This window comes from Pleurodeles waltl, chromosome 1_1, assembly GCF_031143425.1.
Source record: "Pleurodeles waltl isolate 20211129_DDA chromosome 1_1, aPleWal1.hap1.20221129, whole genome shotgun sequence".
NCBI lineage: Eukaryota > Metazoa > Chordata > Amphibia > Caudata > Salamandridae > Pleurodeles > Pleurodeles waltl.
The window spans coordinates 172401136-172423037 of NC_090436.1; positions in this window are offsets into that span (position 1 = coordinate 172401136).

Consider the following 21902-nt stretch of genomic DNA (forward strand, 5'->3'; position numbering starts at 1 on the left):
CTTCCCTGATGGACCCCTGGCCTGCACCTGGACCCTGCACTCTGAAGGACTGCACCAGCTGCACACTTGGGCTTCACCACAAGAAGGACTTTGCCTGGCTTCAGCTGGTTCAAGGAGGGACTCCCTGTTTGCTACAGGTACAAAGGAGCTGCCCAGAGTCCCCTGCATCAAGTCCTGCAAGCAGAGCCCAGCTGACCAGCGTCCAGTGGCCATTTGAGGATTCTGACCAGGTGCATTCTGGGAATTGTCAAACAAAGTTGGCAACTCAAATGTTGAAATAAATGCACATTCTGATATTCTATCCAAACAATTAAAGGTGCTCATACACTAAAACACATCGTTGCCATGATGTGAAATACCGGATCACTGAACAGTAAACCGGTAGCATATACTAAACAAAACAAAATTAGTGGAGCACACTGAAAAATTCAATGTATCGGTAGTTTAAAGACAATCGTTGTCTTAAATGCAAAAATATAAATAAATCATAAGTTACAACATCAGAGATATTTCCTATAATGGTGTTGGTACTATAACCATACTATAACAAACAAGACATACGTATACATACATACAAAATGTATTTATAAGAAACAATAAATATAATGCCAAAAAAATATTTCTTTATATAGCACACAAAGGTATCATAAATAAACAAACACAATACGAACAATACAATAATAAATACAAAATGCAAAAGCCATCAGCCGACGCATGTTTCGTCCAAACTGGACTTCTTCAAGGCTGAGAAAATCATAATAAACAACATTCCGTTATAACACATATACACATCATTTATAAAAATATATATATATATAATCTATTATTATTATTTTCTTTATAAAAAGAGAAATTAATTAAATTACCACCCATGACCATAAATGTAATGTAACCACTACAAGTTACTAGACAAAGAGAAACCAACACCATGTATCAATTACCAAAAACGTTACATATTATTAGATAGTGAGTAATACATAAAACATCCAAAATACAGCCAGGTATTAAGATCAAAGGTCATGGAAGAATTGTTTTGTAAAGATATACAACATGCAGCAACTGTGAAGTAGAAATCCGAAAGACTATACTCATTAGGTGCTGCACAGCCCCGTAAAACACCTGAGTGTATGTACTATCTATTTTGAATAAATACCTTAGTCATTCAAATGGCACTCGACCTCGTACCACCCATTGTGACTGCCCAGAGAAGAGAAGAACTACATTATTCTCCTTTGTTATCAAAGACTTGGTATATTAGTATCAAATAATACATTACCCATACTGTCCTGGGTTTAACAAAAAAACTCATTCTAGATGTCTTCAAATTGTGACCCACATCAATTTTTAACAACTTTCTTCCATCCTCTTGGTCTCAACTAAGAGGCAACGTAGTCTGAATGTCCCTTATTGCCTGTAACCAAAACAAATAAATACCTGAATTCAGACACAAACAAATTCTAATCGGAAGGAATAGCAACTTGATACACAGATCCCAACCTCAGATGCATAGTTAGCCCCATAGTTGAAAAAATCTCCCAGCCCAATAGTTAGTAGGCTAGAACTATAGTACTCTCATAAAACAGCGAAAGGAGGGACATAATCTGCTAATTAAAGACAATATATTCCAATAAAAACAAATATTCCAACAAATATACATTAAATTGCTTTCTAACATCATACATATATATCACATCCCCGTATTGTCCAATACCGCAAATATTATGTTACCTATATAACGCAGTAACAAGCATCCAAAGTCTGTTTTCTCGTATTAGCGCCAAAAAGTATAGACGAGCGTCCCACCTGAGCGATAGAGCAATCAACTTAAATATTGAAACCGGACATTGCTGTGAATTATAGTCCCAACTCCCAAGGAGCAACTCAGGGCTTCTGGAACCTTGGATCAAGTTGTGGACACTTCAAGGACACAAAAAGGACCTCTGGAAGAAGATCCAGAAGTTTGGAGACGTTTGGAGCAACTCCCTAAGTTGAAGAGGTGCATTGTGGGAGTTGTAGTCCCAGACCCCAAGAGGCACACCAGAGCCTCTGAACCCTTGGCTGGTGCTGTGGGCCACTTTCCTGAATCAAACACTTCTGAAAGTAAGTGTGACAGTGTTACCTCGTGGGTGGTCTGAACTCTGGACTTTGTTCCTTTTCAGTGTGACCTTTTTAACCCTTTGATATCTAGTTGCTTCTATGCGCTAGAAAGCATTAATTCTTAAACAAATTCAAACCTCCGGTTCCCCTTATCCGATTTTATTCATTTTGGAGTCATTTTAAAGATAAAAATCTAATCTAATTTTATAAAGTGATTTTGGATTTTTAAACTGTTTCCTGTGTTTTATTTAATTACTGTTTTGTGATATTTGAATGCTTTACGCTTTGTCTCCTAAGTTAAGCCTTGTCGTTCGTTGCCAAGCTACCAAGGGTTGAGCTAGGTTTCATTTACTGAGACCTAACTGGACCTAAGTGAAGGTTAGTGGCCTATTGCTAAGTGTAGGTACTTACCTGCCCTTACCAATAACCCATTTTCCAACAGTGTCAAATTATATGAATGATTTTCTGTGTAGATATGAGATTGAGCACATCAGGGCATCAGTTTACTATCCACAAAGCAATAGTTTGGTGGAAAGATGGAACAGGACATTGAAGAAGGGATTGCAATTGGCAATCAGTAATGGAATAAATGAGTGAAAGGCAGTGAAGGATTTGATTTGGTCTTACCGCACAACTCCCCATAGTGTGACTGGGAAATCACCTTTCGAGGTCATGAGAGGCAGAAGCCCAAGGGCATTGTTGTCTAAAGGAGTGGAGAGGATGAAGGTTGTAGAGGATGAGGTGCAAGGTGATTATAAAATTGGCGACTGGGTCCATGTTGTGAAAGGTGGAAAACCTGCGAAAGGGGAGACAAAGGCCCTCATTCTGACCTTGGCGGTCGGCGGAGAGGCGGCGGTCGGACCGCGAACAGACCGGCGGTATTAAAAATGGCATTCTGACCGCGGCGGTCCCCGCCGCGACCGACCGCCACTTCCCCACTCCGACAGCCACGGCGGTCATGACCGACGGGCTGGAGTCTGCGCACTCCGGTCCGGCGGTCGACCCAAGACCGCCAACGCTATCATGACCCTGCTTACCGCCGCGGTTTCTTGCGTTCGGGAACCGCCATGCGAACCATGGCGGTAGGCACTATCGGGGCCAGGGAATTCCTTCCCTGGCACTGATAGGGGTCTCCCCCACCCCCCACTGCCCCCCCGAGTCCTCCCCCCACACCCTCCACCCCCCTGCCACCCCCCAGAGGTGGTACGAACCCCCTCCCCACCCCCACCCCGACATGCACATACATGCACCCCGACATGCACACACCCCCAACATGCACATATACACACCCCCTACACACACACATACACAACGGGGACACATACCCGCACACATACATGCCGACATGCGCACCCGCCGAACTACACACATTGCCCATAGGCACAGCAGCAATCCCCGCCCGCATGCACGCACTCACACACCCCCTCTACACACTCACACGCACACCTTCATGCACGCACACATCACACAACACCCCCCCACCCCCTCCCCTCACGGACGATCAACTTACCTTGTGCGTTGGTCCTCCGGGAGGCGACGGGAGCCATAGGGACGTGACCGCCAACAGAAGACCGCCAACAGAAGACCGCCACACAGAAATGTGGGTCGTAATTCTGGGGGCGGTGTTCTGCTGGCGTGTCGGTGGAGGTTGACCAGTCTCCACTTTCCCGCCGACCGCCAGTGTGGCTGCTGGCGGTATTCCGGCGGAACGCTCCCAGCGGTCGGAATACGCGCAGCGGCATACCGCCGCGGTCGGCGGTCTTTACCGCGGCGGTAACTCGGCGGTCTTGCGAAAAGACCGCCAAGGTCAGAATGAGGACCAAAGTTTTTAGAGTCTCTGGAGGTCAAAAAGGTGTACAAACATACCTTCTTGTGGAGTGATGGTAACATGTGGAAGCGTGGGAAAGTTGTGAAGATTCCAGTGTGTGTCAGATGGAAAAAAATATTTGAAGTGGATAACAGTTATGGCACTACTGAGTTTTCGTCGAATGAGAGTGATAATATAAGAGTAAAGAGGCGGGACAAGTCAATGTTAAAATTGCCTAAGAGATTTGATGACTTTGGAATGCAATAGCAAGTTTCTGTTTTTATGTCTTTGTTATGCAATAAGCAATTCTTTTTTTGTTGTTGTTATCTGCATTTTCCTGTTGTAACATTATTATGAGAAAGGGGGTTGTGTTATGTCCTTGTGTTATGCATGTGTACACAGCGCACCCTGTGGAATGTGTTTGGACAGTGACGTTCTCGTGCTGTTGAATGCGAGATTCGAGAGGCAGACCGTTGCAGTTGCGCGGTGTCTCCCTCCTGGTTTACTCTCCTAATAAACCAACTATAAACTCACCACGCTTTCCGGAGGATTCTTCAGTTAGTTTCAAAGTTTCAATGCTTATTGACAGATCACAATATACATTTCATAATCAGGACATAAAAACAGCCATCAAAAGTATATCATGCACTACAGTAATAGATGGGCAAAATAAATAAATAAGACCCAACAAGTACAACATGCAAATAAATAAAACATCAGAGGAAATGTTTAACAGAACCTTTAAAAATCTAAATAAGTGGTCCCAGTGCACATGAAATCTTAAAAGTCATGTTTACAAATTATTTCTGATAAACCAAGCTGCATAAATAAATTTAGATACAGCCACCACACTCACATTCAAAGAATTGCATTTGCAAATCCTAAGGATATATATTCAGTTAGTTAGACCTACAACCATACAAAGGGGCACAATCCACCTACCTCTGTGTTTGGCATATTTAGAGCAAGAAACAGCAAACACTCCTCAGTTTCATCCAAAAGCATACATGATTTGCACCGAGTAAGCCTAGACTTTGCAGGGTCCCACAAAATTGGCTAGGCCCATATCATACCTTGTTTATTTTGACTAGGGCCAGCCACTTAAACTTCTTAGAACATTGTAATTTAATAATGTTAATGAGGCCCTCTCTAAAGGAGTGCAATTCTTCAGTAACTTAAAAACTCACCCACTAAAGTAACGGCCTTAAGGTAACCAACTCGGACACAGGGTTAAGATTGAGATCTAAAGTAAGGGGCACCAGGGGTGTACCTCTCTCTAATCAGTTAGGGATCTAATACAATTGTTTTCATTGGTGTTCACTGTACATGTATGGCAATGTCCCCATAGTTGAGGACCATAAAGTGCCATGCCCCTTGATTGCATCTTGTAAATCTTTCATTGAAGGAAGGATCAGGAACCACAACACCTTTCAGGGGCAAACCTGAGGATTGTCCCTTCTCTATGAGATAAGTGAGATCTTTTGAGAATCTGTGGAGCCTAAGAACCAGAGTCAGCCAAACAAATCCCTAAGTGATCGAATTAGCTGACCCATTCTAGTATTTCTCTCCCGAAGCTTACGGTTCCCTTCTCACTATTCCCCCTGGAGCAAGTCATCTGTTTATTTTAGAGGCGTCAATTTCAAAACCAAGCGCACTTGAAGAACAGCACTCGTTTTTAGCCAGTAGAAAAGTATTGTCTGCAAAGAAAAAGAGCCAGAACTTTCTGGCTCACAAGAGTGAGGGAGTCATTGACACAATTAGTCAAAAACGTGACACAGTTATTGAGTAAAGAAGGAAAAGAGTGGGAACCAAAACACAGCCCTGGTGCACACCCTTATCAATGGGAATTATCTTAGTTAATTCATCCTTTTCAATCACATTGGACCCTGATGTTTAGCAAATTGCAGGTTACTCCATCCTGGATAATACATCTTAAAGTTTCTTACTTGGAACCAGGTCGAAAGAAGCATTAAGATGAATGAACATTTCTTCCCTCCAACATCTACAATCTTCCACTTAACCGAGAGAAAGAGGAACACCTAGGTGTTCGAGCTAATCTTAGATTTAAATCCTGCCTGGAGATTAGACATGATTTGGTTTTCATTGATCCAATTCAAATGTCTAAGAGGCTAATTGGGCAGTAATTAGATGGGATACATGGGCTTCCCTTCTTATAAACAGGGACGATCTCTGCCACTTTCCAAGTAGCAGATTTTTTTATTTTTTTATTACTTTTGAGAGATGGATGGAACGATGTACTCAGTCACCAATAATACTTCAATTATTGGGCATCGGTTAGTCTCTTAACCACATAAATCAGTTATGTTGTATTTTGTTTCACCATAAACATTAATTAAAAACAGACTCTATTTTCTAAAAGTGGTTTGAGATTACTAATATAAGTGACGTATGTGGTTAAGAGAATAACTGATGTCTAATAAACATTGATGTTTTATTGTAGACTGAATACATTGTTCCATCTATCCGTCATAAGTCACTTATTTCAGCTTAGTTTGTCCCATAACTTGAGAGGGTTACCTGGGTAACTCTCTAATGTGTGCAATCTTTCCAAGTAGCAGGCATCGCTGGCCCTTCTGCGTTTGTACTTGAAACAGTATTAATGTAGGGAACCCATGTATTGTGGTTTGATTTGAAGAGGCCTGATGGGATCTTATCTAATCCAGGCGGTTTCCCTTGCTTCAACAATGAAGCAGTCTCAGCTAGTGTAAATTCTAAAGGAGTGAGGGGCAATATAGGTGCAGTACCTCCCTCAGTATAAATAGAAACCAAATCAGTCACACATCAAACGAAGTAGAGATTCCCAAAGTGGGTGACCAAGCCCCAGGGCAAAATGGACATCACAGCTGGTTTCCCTGGGTTGCTGCCAGTCAGGCTTCCCAGCAGCCAAAATGTCTTTAGGTCATTTTTGGAAGAGGCATCTAGAAGGTCAACCCATTTATTACACTCCCAGGTAGCTTTGGCTTTCTTTACTTTGAGAATATATTGTACGATGCATGCCCTTATCATATCCTGGCTCATTTTTTGATGGCTCTGATGAGACTTCTCTCTGCTTCTCAGCAATGATGTGTGAACAACCCATGCATGGCAACTTTTTCAGGACCCTTCATAAATACTTTAAGAAACAAATGTTTAAGCCCTGCAGATAATCTAGTATGGTCAGCTACAATCATGTTGTTGTTTCTCCAGTTGTCAGACATAACCTCCATATGGCAGGCAACAACTGAATACATACCTGAGAGTACCTTGAGAGAAGAACATACTGCTTCGTACTTCACATTCCTATGATTGAATGTGACCTCAAATTGTTGGTCATGCCTCTGGAAGGAAGAGAGTGGAACATGGGGGACCAAAAACCTCATTATTAATACTAGAGGATTATTGTCGCTCACGTCCCTCTCTAGCACTTTCATATCTTCCATCAACATTCATATTTTAACATCTAAAATGATGCAATCAATAAAGTTAACATACAACCCTTTTCTAAATGTGGCAACAGGGATAGCATCAGGTGGTGCATAACCATTACAAGCTCACAATCCATGGGCTAGAGTGAGGTCTACCACTTGGAGAGCAGCCCTTGTAAGGCTCCTCTTCACTGGAGAGGTTAACTAAGAAATCCACTATACTAGATACTCCTCATGACACAAATCCTAGGTTATGCTATTGAGTTCACAGGTGAGATTCAGGTCGCCTGCCACAATAGCATGATGAGACATGGAATGCTGAGGCAAAAGCTCATCCAGCAGATGGAGAGAAGGCAATTCTTGCTGATTACCAAAGCTCTGATTATATATATTGATCAACAAGAGGGAAATGGCATTGGAGAGGGAAAGAAATAACCATTGGATGTCTGGCAATCTATTTGGAGTTAGACTACAGATCAGGAGAGTGTGGTGTTCACCCAAACAAGCACCCCACCCGATGGACTCCCAGCTGGAGACCTAATTGCAGGAACACAAAAACTCTTAAAACTGTTTCCAAATGCATGCCCAGTTACCCATGTTTCTTGAAAGAGACAAATCGAATGGTTATCAATAAATTCGGCCCACACTGGATCATCAAGCTTTGACCTTATCCCAGCAATGTTACAACTGACAACAGCTGTAGAGTTGGAGGACAACTTGCAGACGGAATGCAATTGTGAGATGAAACCAATGACTGTTGGACCAAGGTCATAAGGTGCACCTTTTCCTCGACAAACGGCTGGGCAGAGACGAGATAATCACACAATGTCAGCCCTTAGGTTTGGAAAAACAATCGGGTCCAACCTAAGGGCTTCCAGTGGTTGAGCTCTAGTAAAATGCATAAGAGAGTTTGGAAGAACCTGCCTTACTGACTGATACTAAAATATTAGCAGAAGAAGGCAAGGTATTTATGAAACTATGGTTTGCCTGCAGTCTATCGACTGCAGTAGGAGTTGAATGTGCCAGGTGGTAGCTAACACTGTTACTACTAGAAATCAATGGTCTTGGTAAGTGGATCGGAGGCGCAAACTTTGGTTGCAGATGGCAATAAAAAGAAACCCAGTGGGAGGAGAGAAACATCACATCGGAATCTAGTAGAAGAGTGACAGTTAGCCAATAGCTTCTGTGCAATGGCAGGGGATGTAAAATTAACAATCACACAGTCGCTCAAAAAGCTTTTTGCCAAGGGACCAACCCATCCCACCCTTTGGACCATCAAAATGTCAGCCACATCTGAATATGGGAAGTAGCCGCAAGTGTGCAGTCAGTGAAGAATCTTTTTTTTAAGCTGGGCAGAGAACTCCATAGTTTTAGGTGGCAAGCAAAGCACATTTGATAATACAACCACATAAGGACAAGCCTCAGGGGAAGATTGATTGAAGTGGGGTTGGATTACTGGATAAGTATTTGGCCCACTACCCCAGTTGTCCCTCCCCCATCTCCTCCCCGAGGCCCACCAAAGCTGACCAATTCATTTCTGGAGAGCTCTGGATTAATCATGTGAATTATTGCTTCTACACACTATCAGATAAACAATTTTTCATCAAGCTGATGTTGCCATCCTTGATAGTTGAAGGGTTAGTAGTAAAGGTTTCCATGCGGCCATGAATAACAGGTGGAGGCAAATTAGAAGGCTGTGCAAGGAAAGCAAAATTTAGCTTGCATAGTTTCACCTCAAAAGCACTCAACCGCTCATAGATTGGCTTTAATTTGGCTTCCATGATATCGAGAACTTTACTGCACAAGTCTCCCATTAAATCAACAAACATGTTCTCACTATCACCAACATAGTCTTTATTTGGACTGTTCGGGTTAGGTATCATTGCTTAGATTTAGTGCACGCTTCAGTCCTACTTCTTTTCATTGCCTGGCCACTGGCTCAAGAGCTTAGCAGTTTAGATTGGGATTTCACAGGCACTAGAGGAACAGAACTAACTACAAAAGGACTTGGGGACCTAGTCCCGTAGTAGTAGTAGCTATACTTCCCATTTTAGGGGCTCTTGGAGTGGACGTGACAAGGTGCACAGGAGAACATGAAGTGAGAGATTGGCTATGCTCAGCAAGTTCAATTTCCTTGGTTAAGACGCCTACTAAAAGCTGAAGAAATTTGTCCAAAGAAGTTCCAGTCTGTGGTTTAGACGGAGTAGCCCCAGTCTTCACTCGGGCATGTGCCTAGGTGCGTCCTGCACATCCCATACTGCAGGTGAAGTTTAGCACATTTGTAGCACAAGGAAGCCTCGTCCACAGTGTTCACAGGTGTACTGCGGGCAATTGAGTCTCCTTGTGGCCCCCTCAGTGAGCTAAGCATCCTTAACTGTGAGTGAAATTCAGCACTTTCGTAGCACAAGGAAGTCCCTCCTTCTCCACAGTGTGCAAATGTGTGATGAGGGCAATTGAACCTGCACCTGGCCCCCTCAGTGAGATAAGCAACCCGCACTGCAGGTGAAGTTTAGTGCTTTTGTAGCACAAGGAAGCCCCCACCTCTTTCACAGTGTGCTCAGGTGTACTGTGAGTAATTGAGTGTCCTCGCACCCCTTCAGCGAGATAAGTGATCCCGTTTTCTGTTAGTTCTTTTTCCCAGAGTGGGTCTAGTTAGGTCCAAGACTTTGTTTCAAGCAATATTGAAATTGAGATTTTTGTCAATTTCAAAAACAACTGAAAAAATAACTGTTATTAGTAATTGAGGTTACGTTACTTTGTTAACATTAATTGATTGTTTATACTTTTTAGAATTTTATAAAAGTATTTAAAGGTTGTAGTTTTGTTTATTAATTTAATATGTCTTTGTTTCACTTTCATTTTTAGGCCGAGCGTGTAAACACTTTTTGACCTGTTATAAGTATTCTGTGGACTTTTAACCACGCTCATCTCATGCCTATCACTTTCATTCGTTCGTGGGCTTGCCTTTCAGAAATCGCTTGATATAATTGGTGAATGCTTTAAGTTTGTCCCACCTTGGGGAGGTTTTGTTACCGCCTTACATACTGACCCTGTTATATGGATTATTGCACGACTGCCCATACACGTCAGAGTGGGCAAACAATTTTTTTCTTTTGTCTCGCCCCTTCATGCTTCATGGCGTTTACAGTGAGAACAGAGCAGAACAGCAACGTAAACTCCTTCGGTGGTATTGAAGCGCTGGTCCATTGTTCACACTGTTACCTAATCAGTCATTTCTTTTAGTTCTCCCCTTCACGCTCCATAGCTTTCATAAAAAACACTTGTAGTTGATAAAAGCTTTATGTAAAAAAAACACAGAAATCCTCAAAGCGGCTCTCACGACACAGCAAGAAAGCCAGTTCTACAATATTCACTGCACTCAGGAAACTCGCTCCATAATGCTTTGCAAGCATTCTTTTACAAAACATGTTTGCCCATAACTCAGCCTGTGGTGGTCCTAGGACAATGGGACCACCACCAAAATGTTCAGCACAGTGCATTCCTTCTGTATATGTTATCTCTGTGTCCCCACACTAGGTTATTGAGGACCACAAAATAATAATCCCTCCCACCATTCAGTGTCTTTTTAAGTTCTGTCACGGTGGTAGCTTTTATTTTACAGCTGAAAGTAATTAATGTTTTAAAGTCTTGTTTGTATTATCATTGAGGTAGGCCTGACAGCTCTGAAAATTTGTAATGCACTATTTTCTCTGGAGGCTAAATGTATGCTTGTACTGCATTATTTTCTGCCATACTGTTTTCATGTTATTATGCCCTCTAGAGGCTAAATATACAGTTACATGATCATGCTTCTTATAAATGCAATTTTTATTGTGGTGTTCTCTAGGGGTTGTTTTACGCATTGCAGTTAACATACTACAGGGAGTGCAAAATTATTAGGCAAGTTGTATTTTTGAGGATTAATTTTATTATTGAACAACAACCATGTTCTCAATGAACCCAAAAAACTCATTAATATCAAAGCTGAATATTTTTGGAAGTAGTTTTTAGTTTGTTTTTAGTTTTAGCTATGTTAGGGGGATATCTGTGTGTGCAGGTGACTATTACTGTGCATAATTATTAGGCAACTTAACAAAAAAAAATATATACCCATTTCAATTATTTATTATTACCAGTGAAACCAATATAACATCTCAACATTCACAAATATACATTTCTGACATTCAAAAACAAAACAAAAACAAATCAGTGACCAATATAGCCACCTTTCTTTGCAAGGACACTCAAAAGCCTGCCATCCATGGATTCTGTCAGTGTTTCGATCTGTTCACCATCAACATTGCGTGCAGCAGCAACCACAGCCTCCCAGACACTGTTCAGAGAGGTGTACTGTTTTCCCTCCTTGTAAATCTCACATTTGATGATGGACCACAGGTTCTCAATGGGGTTCAGATCAGGTGAACAAGGAGGCCATGTCATTAGATTTCCTTCTTTTATACCCTTTCTTGCCAGCCACGCTGTGGAGTACTTGGACGCGTGTGATGGAGCATTGTCCTGCATGAAAATCATGTTTTTCTTGAAGGATGCAGACTTCTTCCTGTACCACTGCTTGAAGAAGGTGTCTTCCAGGAACTGGCAGTAGGACTGGGAGTTGAGCTTGACTCCATCCTCAACCCGAAAAGGCCCCCCAAGCTCATCTTTGATGATACCAGCCCAAACCAGTACTCCACCTCCACCTTGCTGGCATCTGAGTCGGACTGGAGCTCTCTGCCCTTTACCAATCCAGCCACGGGCCCATCCATCTGGCCCATCAAGACTCACTCTCATTTCATTAGTCCATAAAACCTTAGAAAAATCAGTCTTGAGATATTTCTTGGCCCAGTCTTGACGTTTCAGCTTGTGTGTCTTGTTCAGTGGTGGTCGTCTTTCAGCCTTTCTTACCTTGGCCATGTCTCTGAGTATTGCACACCTTGTGCTTTTGGGCACTCCAGTGATGTTGCAGCTCTGAAATATGGCCAAACTGGTGGCAAGTGGCATCGTGGCAGCTGCACGCTTGACTTTTCTCAGTTCATGGGCAGTTATTTTGCGCCTTGGTTTTTCCACACGCTTCTTGCGACCCTGTTGACTATTTTGAATGAAACGCTTGATTGTTCGATGATCACGCTTCATAAGCTTTGCAATTTTAAGAGTGCTGCATCCCTCTGCAAGATATCTCACTATTTTTGACTTTTCTGAGCCTGTCAAGTCCTTCTTTTGACCCATTTTGCCAAAGGAAAGGAAGTTGCCTAATAATTATGCACACCTGATATAGGGTGTTGATGTCATTAGACCACACCCCTTCTCATTACAGAGATGCACATCACCTAATATGCTTAATTGGTAGTAGGCTTCCGAGCCTATACAGCTTGGAGTAAGACAACATGCATAAAGAGGATGATGTGGTCAAAATACTCATTTGCCTAATAATTCTGCACTCCCTGTACAATATTTGCAGCATCCGGAAACTTGCTCCATAATGGTTTGCAGGGCACTCTTTTTTTAAAAATGTTTGCCCATAACTCAGCCTGTGGTGGTCCTAGGACAATGGGACCACCACTAAAACCTTCAGCATGACACACTGTTTCTGTCTAGGTTAACTCTGGGTCCCCACACTAGGTTAGTGGGGACTCCAAAATAATAACCCCTCCCACTATGCCATATCTTTTTAAGCTTTCTCATGGCTGGAACTTTTGTTTTGTACCAGGTAGTAGTTTGTTTTTTAAGGGCCTTGTTTAAACAAAATATTTGAGTAGGCCTTCTAGTCTTTTAGCCACTGGAATTATGTGGCAGGAATGGCCAAAATATGCAGCAGGGTTGACTAATTAATGTGGCAAAAGAAGTCCAGTTATAAACGTACAATGCCAATAGCTCTAACTCAAGTAAATGTGAAACCTATTGCATTGCAAATGCTTGTTTGTATTGTAATCTTCTTTTCACGCAAAAGTGTTTCTCTGATAGTTGGTGGTCACTGCCTTCCCCTTTCTTTCTAAAAAGTAAAAAAATATATATTTTGAGTAAAACCTTCTTGATCGCTGACATCAACAATCTAAAAGTGTTTTTTCTGGTTTTGGAAATAGAAGAATTACACGTTTTCAATTATTCTTAATATAATTACCGGTTTTATTTTGCTGTTTCTTTTCTTAAATAAAAATGACCTTTAATTTGAGTGCAAATTTGCTGAACTAAAGAAATACACTTTCCTGTTCATCAGCACTGAACCCTGTTTTTTTTACAATATGGTTTTTATTTCTAGAAAAGGGAATAAATAATCTGTTTTGAAAGTAATTGTGTTCTTAGCTTTGATTTGGGTTTACTGAATTGTAAATATGTACTTACCTTGAAAAGTAGGTAGATGTCACTACACTTGACTTGACAAGAGAAGCAACTAAAGAAACATCTGCTAACTTAAGCAGTGACCAGTACACTGTATATGTCTAACCAATCAGTGCACATTTTCTCTCAGAAAATATGTACTCAACATGTTTTTTAGGCACATTTGTTCTAGGAGAAAAATAATAGGCAACTCATAGGAATAATGATTATTTAATATTTCTTATTCATTTGAGGCCAATGCAATATTAGGTGTAGAGAGTGCATAGTAGATTATATATAAGTTAGTTTTTAAATTGAATTCCAAAAACACTGTCAAATGCAGTGAAATATATTTGTGTTTAAACGCATAATTTAATGTTTTTAGGAATGCCCGGTAAGAAAATCTTCTATTCCCTTACTCCCAAAATAATTGTATTTTAATAATACGTATGCATTGCAAAGATGTGATAATATATAGACTGTCATATATTTGTCAACAATGTATAAACATGCAATGTAGTACTATGGATCCACGGACATAAGTCATATGTAAGTGATCAATATCTATCAAAAGTATGCTTGTTCTCTATAGACACTAGTATGCATGCCACACAGATAGAACCTTTACCAATTCCTGATCTGACAACTGGTCACCACAACCATTCTAACAAACAGAAGAGAGTAGGAGTGGTTAACTGTAGGTAGGACCAACAGCATCAACTTAGTACAATCTTCTTCATTGATTGAGTTGAAGACATATTCACACAACACCAAAGAGCTTTTCGCTGTGCTCAAAGAGTTCGTCAAACCCCAATAATAAGCAGCAAACATCCCTCCATCTCAGGATCTCTGCAACAGATTAGCCATCTTCTTCCAATGAAAAATCAAAGACATCTACGATAGCTTCAGACCCCAAGAACCTCCAAGCCCACCAACAACCCTCCAGCTCAGACCCTCCGCACCTTCACAGATCCTGCACTGCTGGACCACGCTCACCACGGACGAGACCCGTTCCATCATGAGGGGTATCCACTCTGGAGCCCCTACTGACCCCTGTCCTCACCACATTTTCAACAAAACCAACACCTCTATTGCACCTGATCTCCGCTACACCCTCAACTGTTCCATGGAGAGGGCTACCTTCCCCGAGGACTGGAAGCATGCGGACATCTGCCCGCTCTTAAAGAAACCCACGGCCGACCCCAAGAACGTCAAGAACTACCACCCCATCTCTCTGCTGCCTTTCCCAGCCAACGCACAGCTCTGAAAATACATCAAGGACAACAACATCCTGGACATCTCCCACTCAAGTTTCAGGAGCAACCACAGCACAGAGACTGCCCTCCTTGCCACCACAAATGACATCCACTCACTCCTCTATGACGGCCAAACAGCAGCCCTCATCCTACTGGACCTATCAGCCACCTTCAACACTGTCTTACATCAAACCCTCTGCTCCAGACTCCTTGCAGCTGGATTCTGCGGACAAGCCCTGCAATGGATATGCTCCTTCCTGACCGGCAGAAAACAGAGAATCAGACTCCCGCCTTACCTGTCAGAACATACAGAGATTAGCTGAGGAGTTCCACAGGGCTCCTCCCTGAGCCCCGCACTCTCTGACATTTACATGGTCCCGCTCGCATCCATCGTTAGGAACCACGGACTGAACATCATCTCCTTTGCTAATGACACCCAGCTGATCATCTCACTGACCAAAAATCCCACAACTGCCAAGAAGAATTTCCACAATGTGGTGGAAGCTGTCACTGCTTGGATAGAGAGCTGCCTCAAGCTCAACTCTGACAAGACCGAGATCATCATCCTGGGACTCCTTGTGGCCTGCTACTCTCGGCACTTTCTACCCCCCAACAAACTATGCACACAACCTCAGCATCATCCTAAATTCATTGCTCACCATTCCCCAGCAAGTCAACTCAGTCGCATCTTTCTGTTTTCACACACTCCGACTTCCCCGGAAGATGCAACATCCTCTATGCCGGCACCACTGAGAAGAACCTGAAGAAACTACAGCACATCCAAAATACCTCTGCTAGACTCATCCTGGATGTCCCCTGCCGCAAACACATCACCAGACACCTAGGAGACCTCCACTGGCTTCCCGTTGAGAAAAGGATCAACTTCAAATTCCTTGCCCATGCACACAAGGCTCTCTGTGACCTAGTTCCCACCTACCTCAACCACAGCATCACTTTCTGCTCCCCCACCAGACCTCTCCGCTCCACTCAACAGGTGCCAGCCACCGTACCCCGCATACGGAAGACCTCAGCGGGAGGAAGATCCCTTACCTACCGCATGGCAAAGAGCTGGAACACCTTCCCTCTTCACCTCAGGCAGTCACCGTTGTTGCCTCAATTCAGGAAGGACCTTAAGACCTGGCTCTTTGACTGAAGCACAGAAAACCGACCCCCTCAGCACCTTGAGACCTTTATGGGTGATTGTTGCACTCTACAAATTATGATTGATTGGCATATGACCAGACATTTAGCAATGCTGTGTCCATGCCTCTTTTAGGTTTTATTCATTGTTGCAGTAGTAAACATGGTAGTAATGTGCTAAATTGTTCATAAATATGTCCTTTGAGTACAGAAGCTAACGTGGACCATTTCTTACAGTTCAAACCGTAATTTGCTCTCAGCCATACATGGTGTGAACACTAGGGAACATCTTTGTATGACAAAGGCACAGAGGCTACTAAGCTGCTGCCCGAAGGGGCCAGGCAAGTAATAGTCATGGAGGCTGTAATAACTATGTTGTGTGCTCTTGCCCATCTGATGGTGTGAACTAACACATGCACTGCCTGACTGATAGACTGACCACAATGTGTTTTCTGCTATGAGTTTCCATATCAGCTGCTTTGATAAGCCACAAGTCACCAAAATCTTGAGGGTAGCAGAAGGGATGTCACCGCACCCTTTGAACTCAATGACAACACTGGAAGTTATTCCCAATGTTCCCAGGGAGTGATGTCACATGACCTTTGACCCTTATAGCATCACACACATCGACATCATCTTTAGGAACACCATAATAAGTGCACAATGTGCACAATGTGCACAATGAGGACAATAACACAGTTACTTGTGCATATGTGTGGTATTCTAGATACCAACACATTTTAATCTAAGGTACTTCTGTGATATTATACAACCTGGCCTGGCACAATCATCATAGTCTGCCACAGTCCTAGTGAAATTTCAGCCTAAAATGCTGAGGACAGCAATTGTATGTTCAGTTATTTATAGTACGTGCCTATAATTTAAATCATATGAACTTTGTAATCCACAAATCATCTTTTCAGACTCTACTGTCATGTTGAGCAGAATTGTTGAGAAATAATAAAATCATGTTATTCATCATGTAAAAAACACCATGTGCTTCAGTTCCCAGATCCACACCCACAGGTGCAGTCCCTGCACTGAATGTCCAGGGCAACCTCCTTAGGTGCATCCCCAACCTCCAATTCTCAGCTTCCAATACTCCTCTTATGCAGCTCCAGCATCCAGCCCCTGGTTCAACATCTCAGGCGCAACCCATTCCCAAATCCCCAGCTTTAGCCTCCAATCACTAGTGCAATTGCCCCTGTTAAGGACTTTTGTAAAGTTTCATTATGGGTGGATATCCAAGCAGCTTTCTTAGTGCCTTGGATACCGAGGCCTGCAAAATCCTTGATAGTGTGAGGGTCAACTATGTTGAATGCCGCTGACAGATCTAAAATATTTTGGTTCTCAACACTCTCAGCATACAACTCTCCTCTCAGGTCAACCCATGGTAGACAGCACTACCAATCCCATGCTGGTACCTGGGTGAAAGTCTGCATGCATAAGGAAGGAGGTTATGATGTCTTACATGACCTTGATTTGAAAACAAGCTCCCAGTTCAACTCGTATGCGGGATTGGGAAGGAGAAAAATAGGTCAATAATTAGAATGGTCTGTGTAACAAGGGTTGGCTTCGTTCTTTTCCTCTCCTTTCCATTCTTTCTTTCCCCCCCGTTCTTGTTTTTTGTGTCTTCCCTCTTCCTTTGCTATACCATAGTTACTTTCTCTCTCTTATTTTTACTATTTCTCTTTCTCTCTCAACCTGTTCTCTGCCCACTCCCCCTTTTGCTGAGGTCTCTTGGGTCTGCCAGGTCAATTTCTTATCTAAATTACTTGTGATGCTATGCTCTTGTTTCCACACACAAAACAGTAGAGGGGTAGCAGAATGAGTAGTTTTGCAAGCTTTTTTCTTATAAACACACAAAATGGGCATATATACCGCAAGCCTTTTTCACACACAGACAGAAAATATCCAGTAAAGGCAGCAATTTTGAAAAGCACCTTCACACTAAGGCAGTTATTCCATCAGAATCAGGCAAGTAGGCATCCCTACCACAACACGAGTGCATTATAGTAAACAGTTGTGGAAGCCTCGCTCACATTGTTACAGGACATAGCAGTGGAAACCTCTCTCAAAACAGCTAGAGGATAGGTAAGTGCTATGCTGTGATCCTCTACACAAAATGTGAAAGCCAAGAGCAGCACCTAGCGTTGGGGGCAGCATTTTTAAGTCCTACAGAACTGAAAGCATGCAGCAGTGCAAATATTCCTCACAAAACAGATGCAGCAGAGGCAACCCCTGTACATACATCCCTCACTTGTCACAGGCGCAATACATACAGCAGAATAGCAAGTTGGCTTCTCAAAGTGGTGCAGAACAGGAAGCAGTCAGCACTTTACCTATCCTCGAGCATACATACACGCATGAAGGGCAACAGTGAAGGGGTCAGCGTGCATGGTTTCCAAGAGGCACCATCCTTCAAGCAATCCTTAATTTTTATCCAACAGCAGTTTCTATCGCTTTGTTTTTACATGCATGTTATGGTAAATACTTAAGTTCCGGAAAGCTAAATGCTGTTGGATAAAATGTCAAGACTGGCTGCCGGTGTCCCATATGACAGTGGACCACTGGCAGTTTTGTGTGTTAGTGGAAACATTCTTAGGTGTACCAGACAGTGATTTTGATATTTGATTTAAAAAAATTAGCACATTTATCACTGCCACTTTCACAGGAAGTGCAATTCGAATACTATACTTACAATTCATGTTTTGGGCCCAGCAGTTGACTTAAGAGCTTTAACATATAAAGATTTCATAGTCTGATCGGCAAGACTAAAAAGTATCATTTAAACATCATTTAGTTTTGATGTTAAATAATTAGTTCATACCTCAGCAAGGAATGTTGTTTCATCTGTATCCTCCATGTCTGGTTAGTTTACTGAAGGGTATGGAAAATGTAGGCTCAGATTTACTAAACTGTCACACAGCGCAGTGTAGCACCCAAAGTTACTAAGTAATGTTGCGTGACAGAGAGAGAGTGCTCTCTCCCTAGCACTGGCACGTAACTATGCTGTTGCGATAGTGCAAAAGCGTCTGTGTGAGTCTAGCCTATGTTTTGTGCTGGAAGGGCACCCCTCCATTACAAAATACTATGCCTAGACAAACTGTAAAACTTTTTCCACTTTAAGGGCCAGATGTAGCAACAAAGCAAATTGCGACTTGCAATTTGCGAGTCCATGCGACTCACAAATTGCAAGTCGCAATTTGCTATGCAGAAAGGTGTCTCAAGACACCTTCTGCAACTCGAAATGGTGTCACAAAGACCCACCTCATTAATATTAATGAGGTGGGTCGCAGTTTGCGACCCCATTGCGAGTATGGGCACTCACGGGGATGGTGGCCTGCTGGAGTCAGCAGACCACCATGTCCGTGACTGCTTTTTAATAAAGCAGTTTTTATTTTCCATCTGCAGCCCGTTTTCCTTAAAGGAAAACGAGCTGCATTTGGAAAAAAAAAACGAAACCTTTAGTTTCGGGTTTTTTCAGGGCAGGCAGTGGTCCATTGGACCACTGCCTGCTCTGAATTTGTTTTGTTTTTTTCCAGTCACAAAGGGGAAGGGGTCCCATGGGGACCCCTTCCCGTTTGCAACTGGGTTACCATCCACTTCAAGTGGATGGTAACTGCGATTTCATTTACGACCGCTTTCGTGGTCGCAAATGAAATTGAATAGCATTGCGAGTCGCAAATAGGAATGGAACACCCCTTCCTATTTGCGAGTCGGAAATGCGTTTTGCGAGTCGGATCCGACTTGCTAAATGCATTTCTGCATAGTAGAGGGGCTTTTGCACCTCGCAAACTGCGTTTTTCGCCGTTTGCGACTCGCAAACCCTTTGCTACATCTGGCCCTAAATGTGTGCTGAACAGTGCAGCGCACATGCAAAGAGGGAAGATTAGGAGAAATAAAAGCGTTTCTCCTTTTTTAGGGTCGAGCCTGCGTCGCATGCGCTTGTGCATGCGTATCGCTTGCGAGATGCTTTAGGAATTAGAAAAGGGCTCGGAGCCCCGTCCACGTCACGTCAGTGTCTTTCATTGATTCGTGGGCTTGCCTGTTAAAATATGCTTGCTTTCATTAGTGGAAGGCATGCATATGTCATGCCTTTTCCGGTGGTTAACCCTCCTCGAGCTCAGCGAGCAAGTACAGAAAACATGCGAGGCTCACTGTTTCCCATCAGGTTTGTGGACTACTTTTTCTCTATTTTTGCAGCGCAATCTCGCTTGGCCGAAGTCGAGCGCTTTGCATAATATTGACCTTGTTACATAGTTAATTGCACTTTTGCCAGTTACGTACATAATTGCACTTTTGCCGATAGGTTTCATTACGAGTGAACTGTAGAAGCGCGATTGCGCTGTTTTTTTCTTTCAACGTGGCAAGAAAAATCCGGTTCAGAGTTTACAACTGGTAATAGCTGTAACTTGGACAAATGCGAGACCCCAGTGCATTGCAAATGCTTGTTACTGCCTGCTTTCAAGTGCCGTTATTTTCTGGTGCAAAGACCAGTCTACTATTGTTAGTACATGGGGTCTTGTATCAAACCATGAGTGGTTGCACAGAACACCAATATACCACCCATCAAATGCCCCCTCGATGCAGAATAATGCAAAGCAGTGCCATATGCTGGTTTGCATTACTATCAGGCAAATTTTCAGGGCAAAACTTAAATCCATAATACAATTTCTGGAGGTTTGCGTCACTTTTGTGACACAAGCCCAGCACAAAATATTTGTATTACAATACGTGCTTTTTTTATCAGAGGATCTGAGAAGAGTTATCTTCACTGACACTTTTTGCCAGCTCTGTTCCCTTGGTCAGAGGCATGTAGGCCACAGACATCATACATTGAAACCTTCCATCTACTCATGTTCCCTGGATTAGATGCCCTCCACAGGCACTTGAAAAGTCTGCAGAGAAACTGAAACACATTCTCTTGCTAACAAGTATCCCTAAACCTAAGGGGGCGTGGACGGCAAGATGGCTGATCGACAGCACTAGGAGAGTGCTCCCGGCCCCGGCTTACTCATCCTACACGATCCTGCTGCCCTGGGCCTCCGCGGACCTGGCCAGATGGTCCTAGAGGTCCCTGGGGTAGACGGGAGGACGCAAGGAGCGTTGGAAAGCGAAGGTAAGCGGTGTGATCTTGCCGCAGGGTAGCGCGTATGAAGCTCACCTGACCCTAAAATGGCGCGACCAAGGAGGGGGTGATCCTCACGGGGGGTCCCTCGCGGTGAAGAGTTGGGCATAATTTGGTACTGCACCCCTCTCACCCCCTCCCCCCTGAATAGAATGAACGGAGCTGGAGGTGGGCCCTCCCATTGGTTTGGAGGCCCATAGCAGCGAGTTGGAAGCAGCAAGGTGCAGTTTTACAGAGGCAGGGGTGCCCCTGGCAGAGGATGAATACTGCGGTGGCTAAAACGACAGGTAGTGTGGCGTACCCCTGTGCGGTTGTTTGGTTGCTGAGGGGGTGCCCCGGGCAGCAGGAGACTGAGGCTTACAGAGCTTGGCTGGACTTATAAGAGCAGTTTGGGCCTGTTGCTGGACTAGTTTTGGGGGTGTGCTCCCCTGCAACAGTGTTCTGACTGGGTGGCCCCATTTTATCCGGCTCCTGGAGTGCAGGGCTGGCTGGTAGTGAGACGGTTCCACTGAGCCCCGTACGATGCTTGCGCTGCTCCTACCTGGGCCGGTGTCCACCCTGGAGTCGCTTCGCGAGGGTGAGGCAGTAGGAGATTGAGCAGTGGTGCGTGGTGAGGATATGGAGATAGACCGCTTGAACTGCTCCTGGAAGTGTGGTGCCTGGCACCCGGTGTATTCGTTTGCAGCTGGTTTTCCATCAGTTGTGCACCATGGGCAAGGACAGAGCGACTAAAG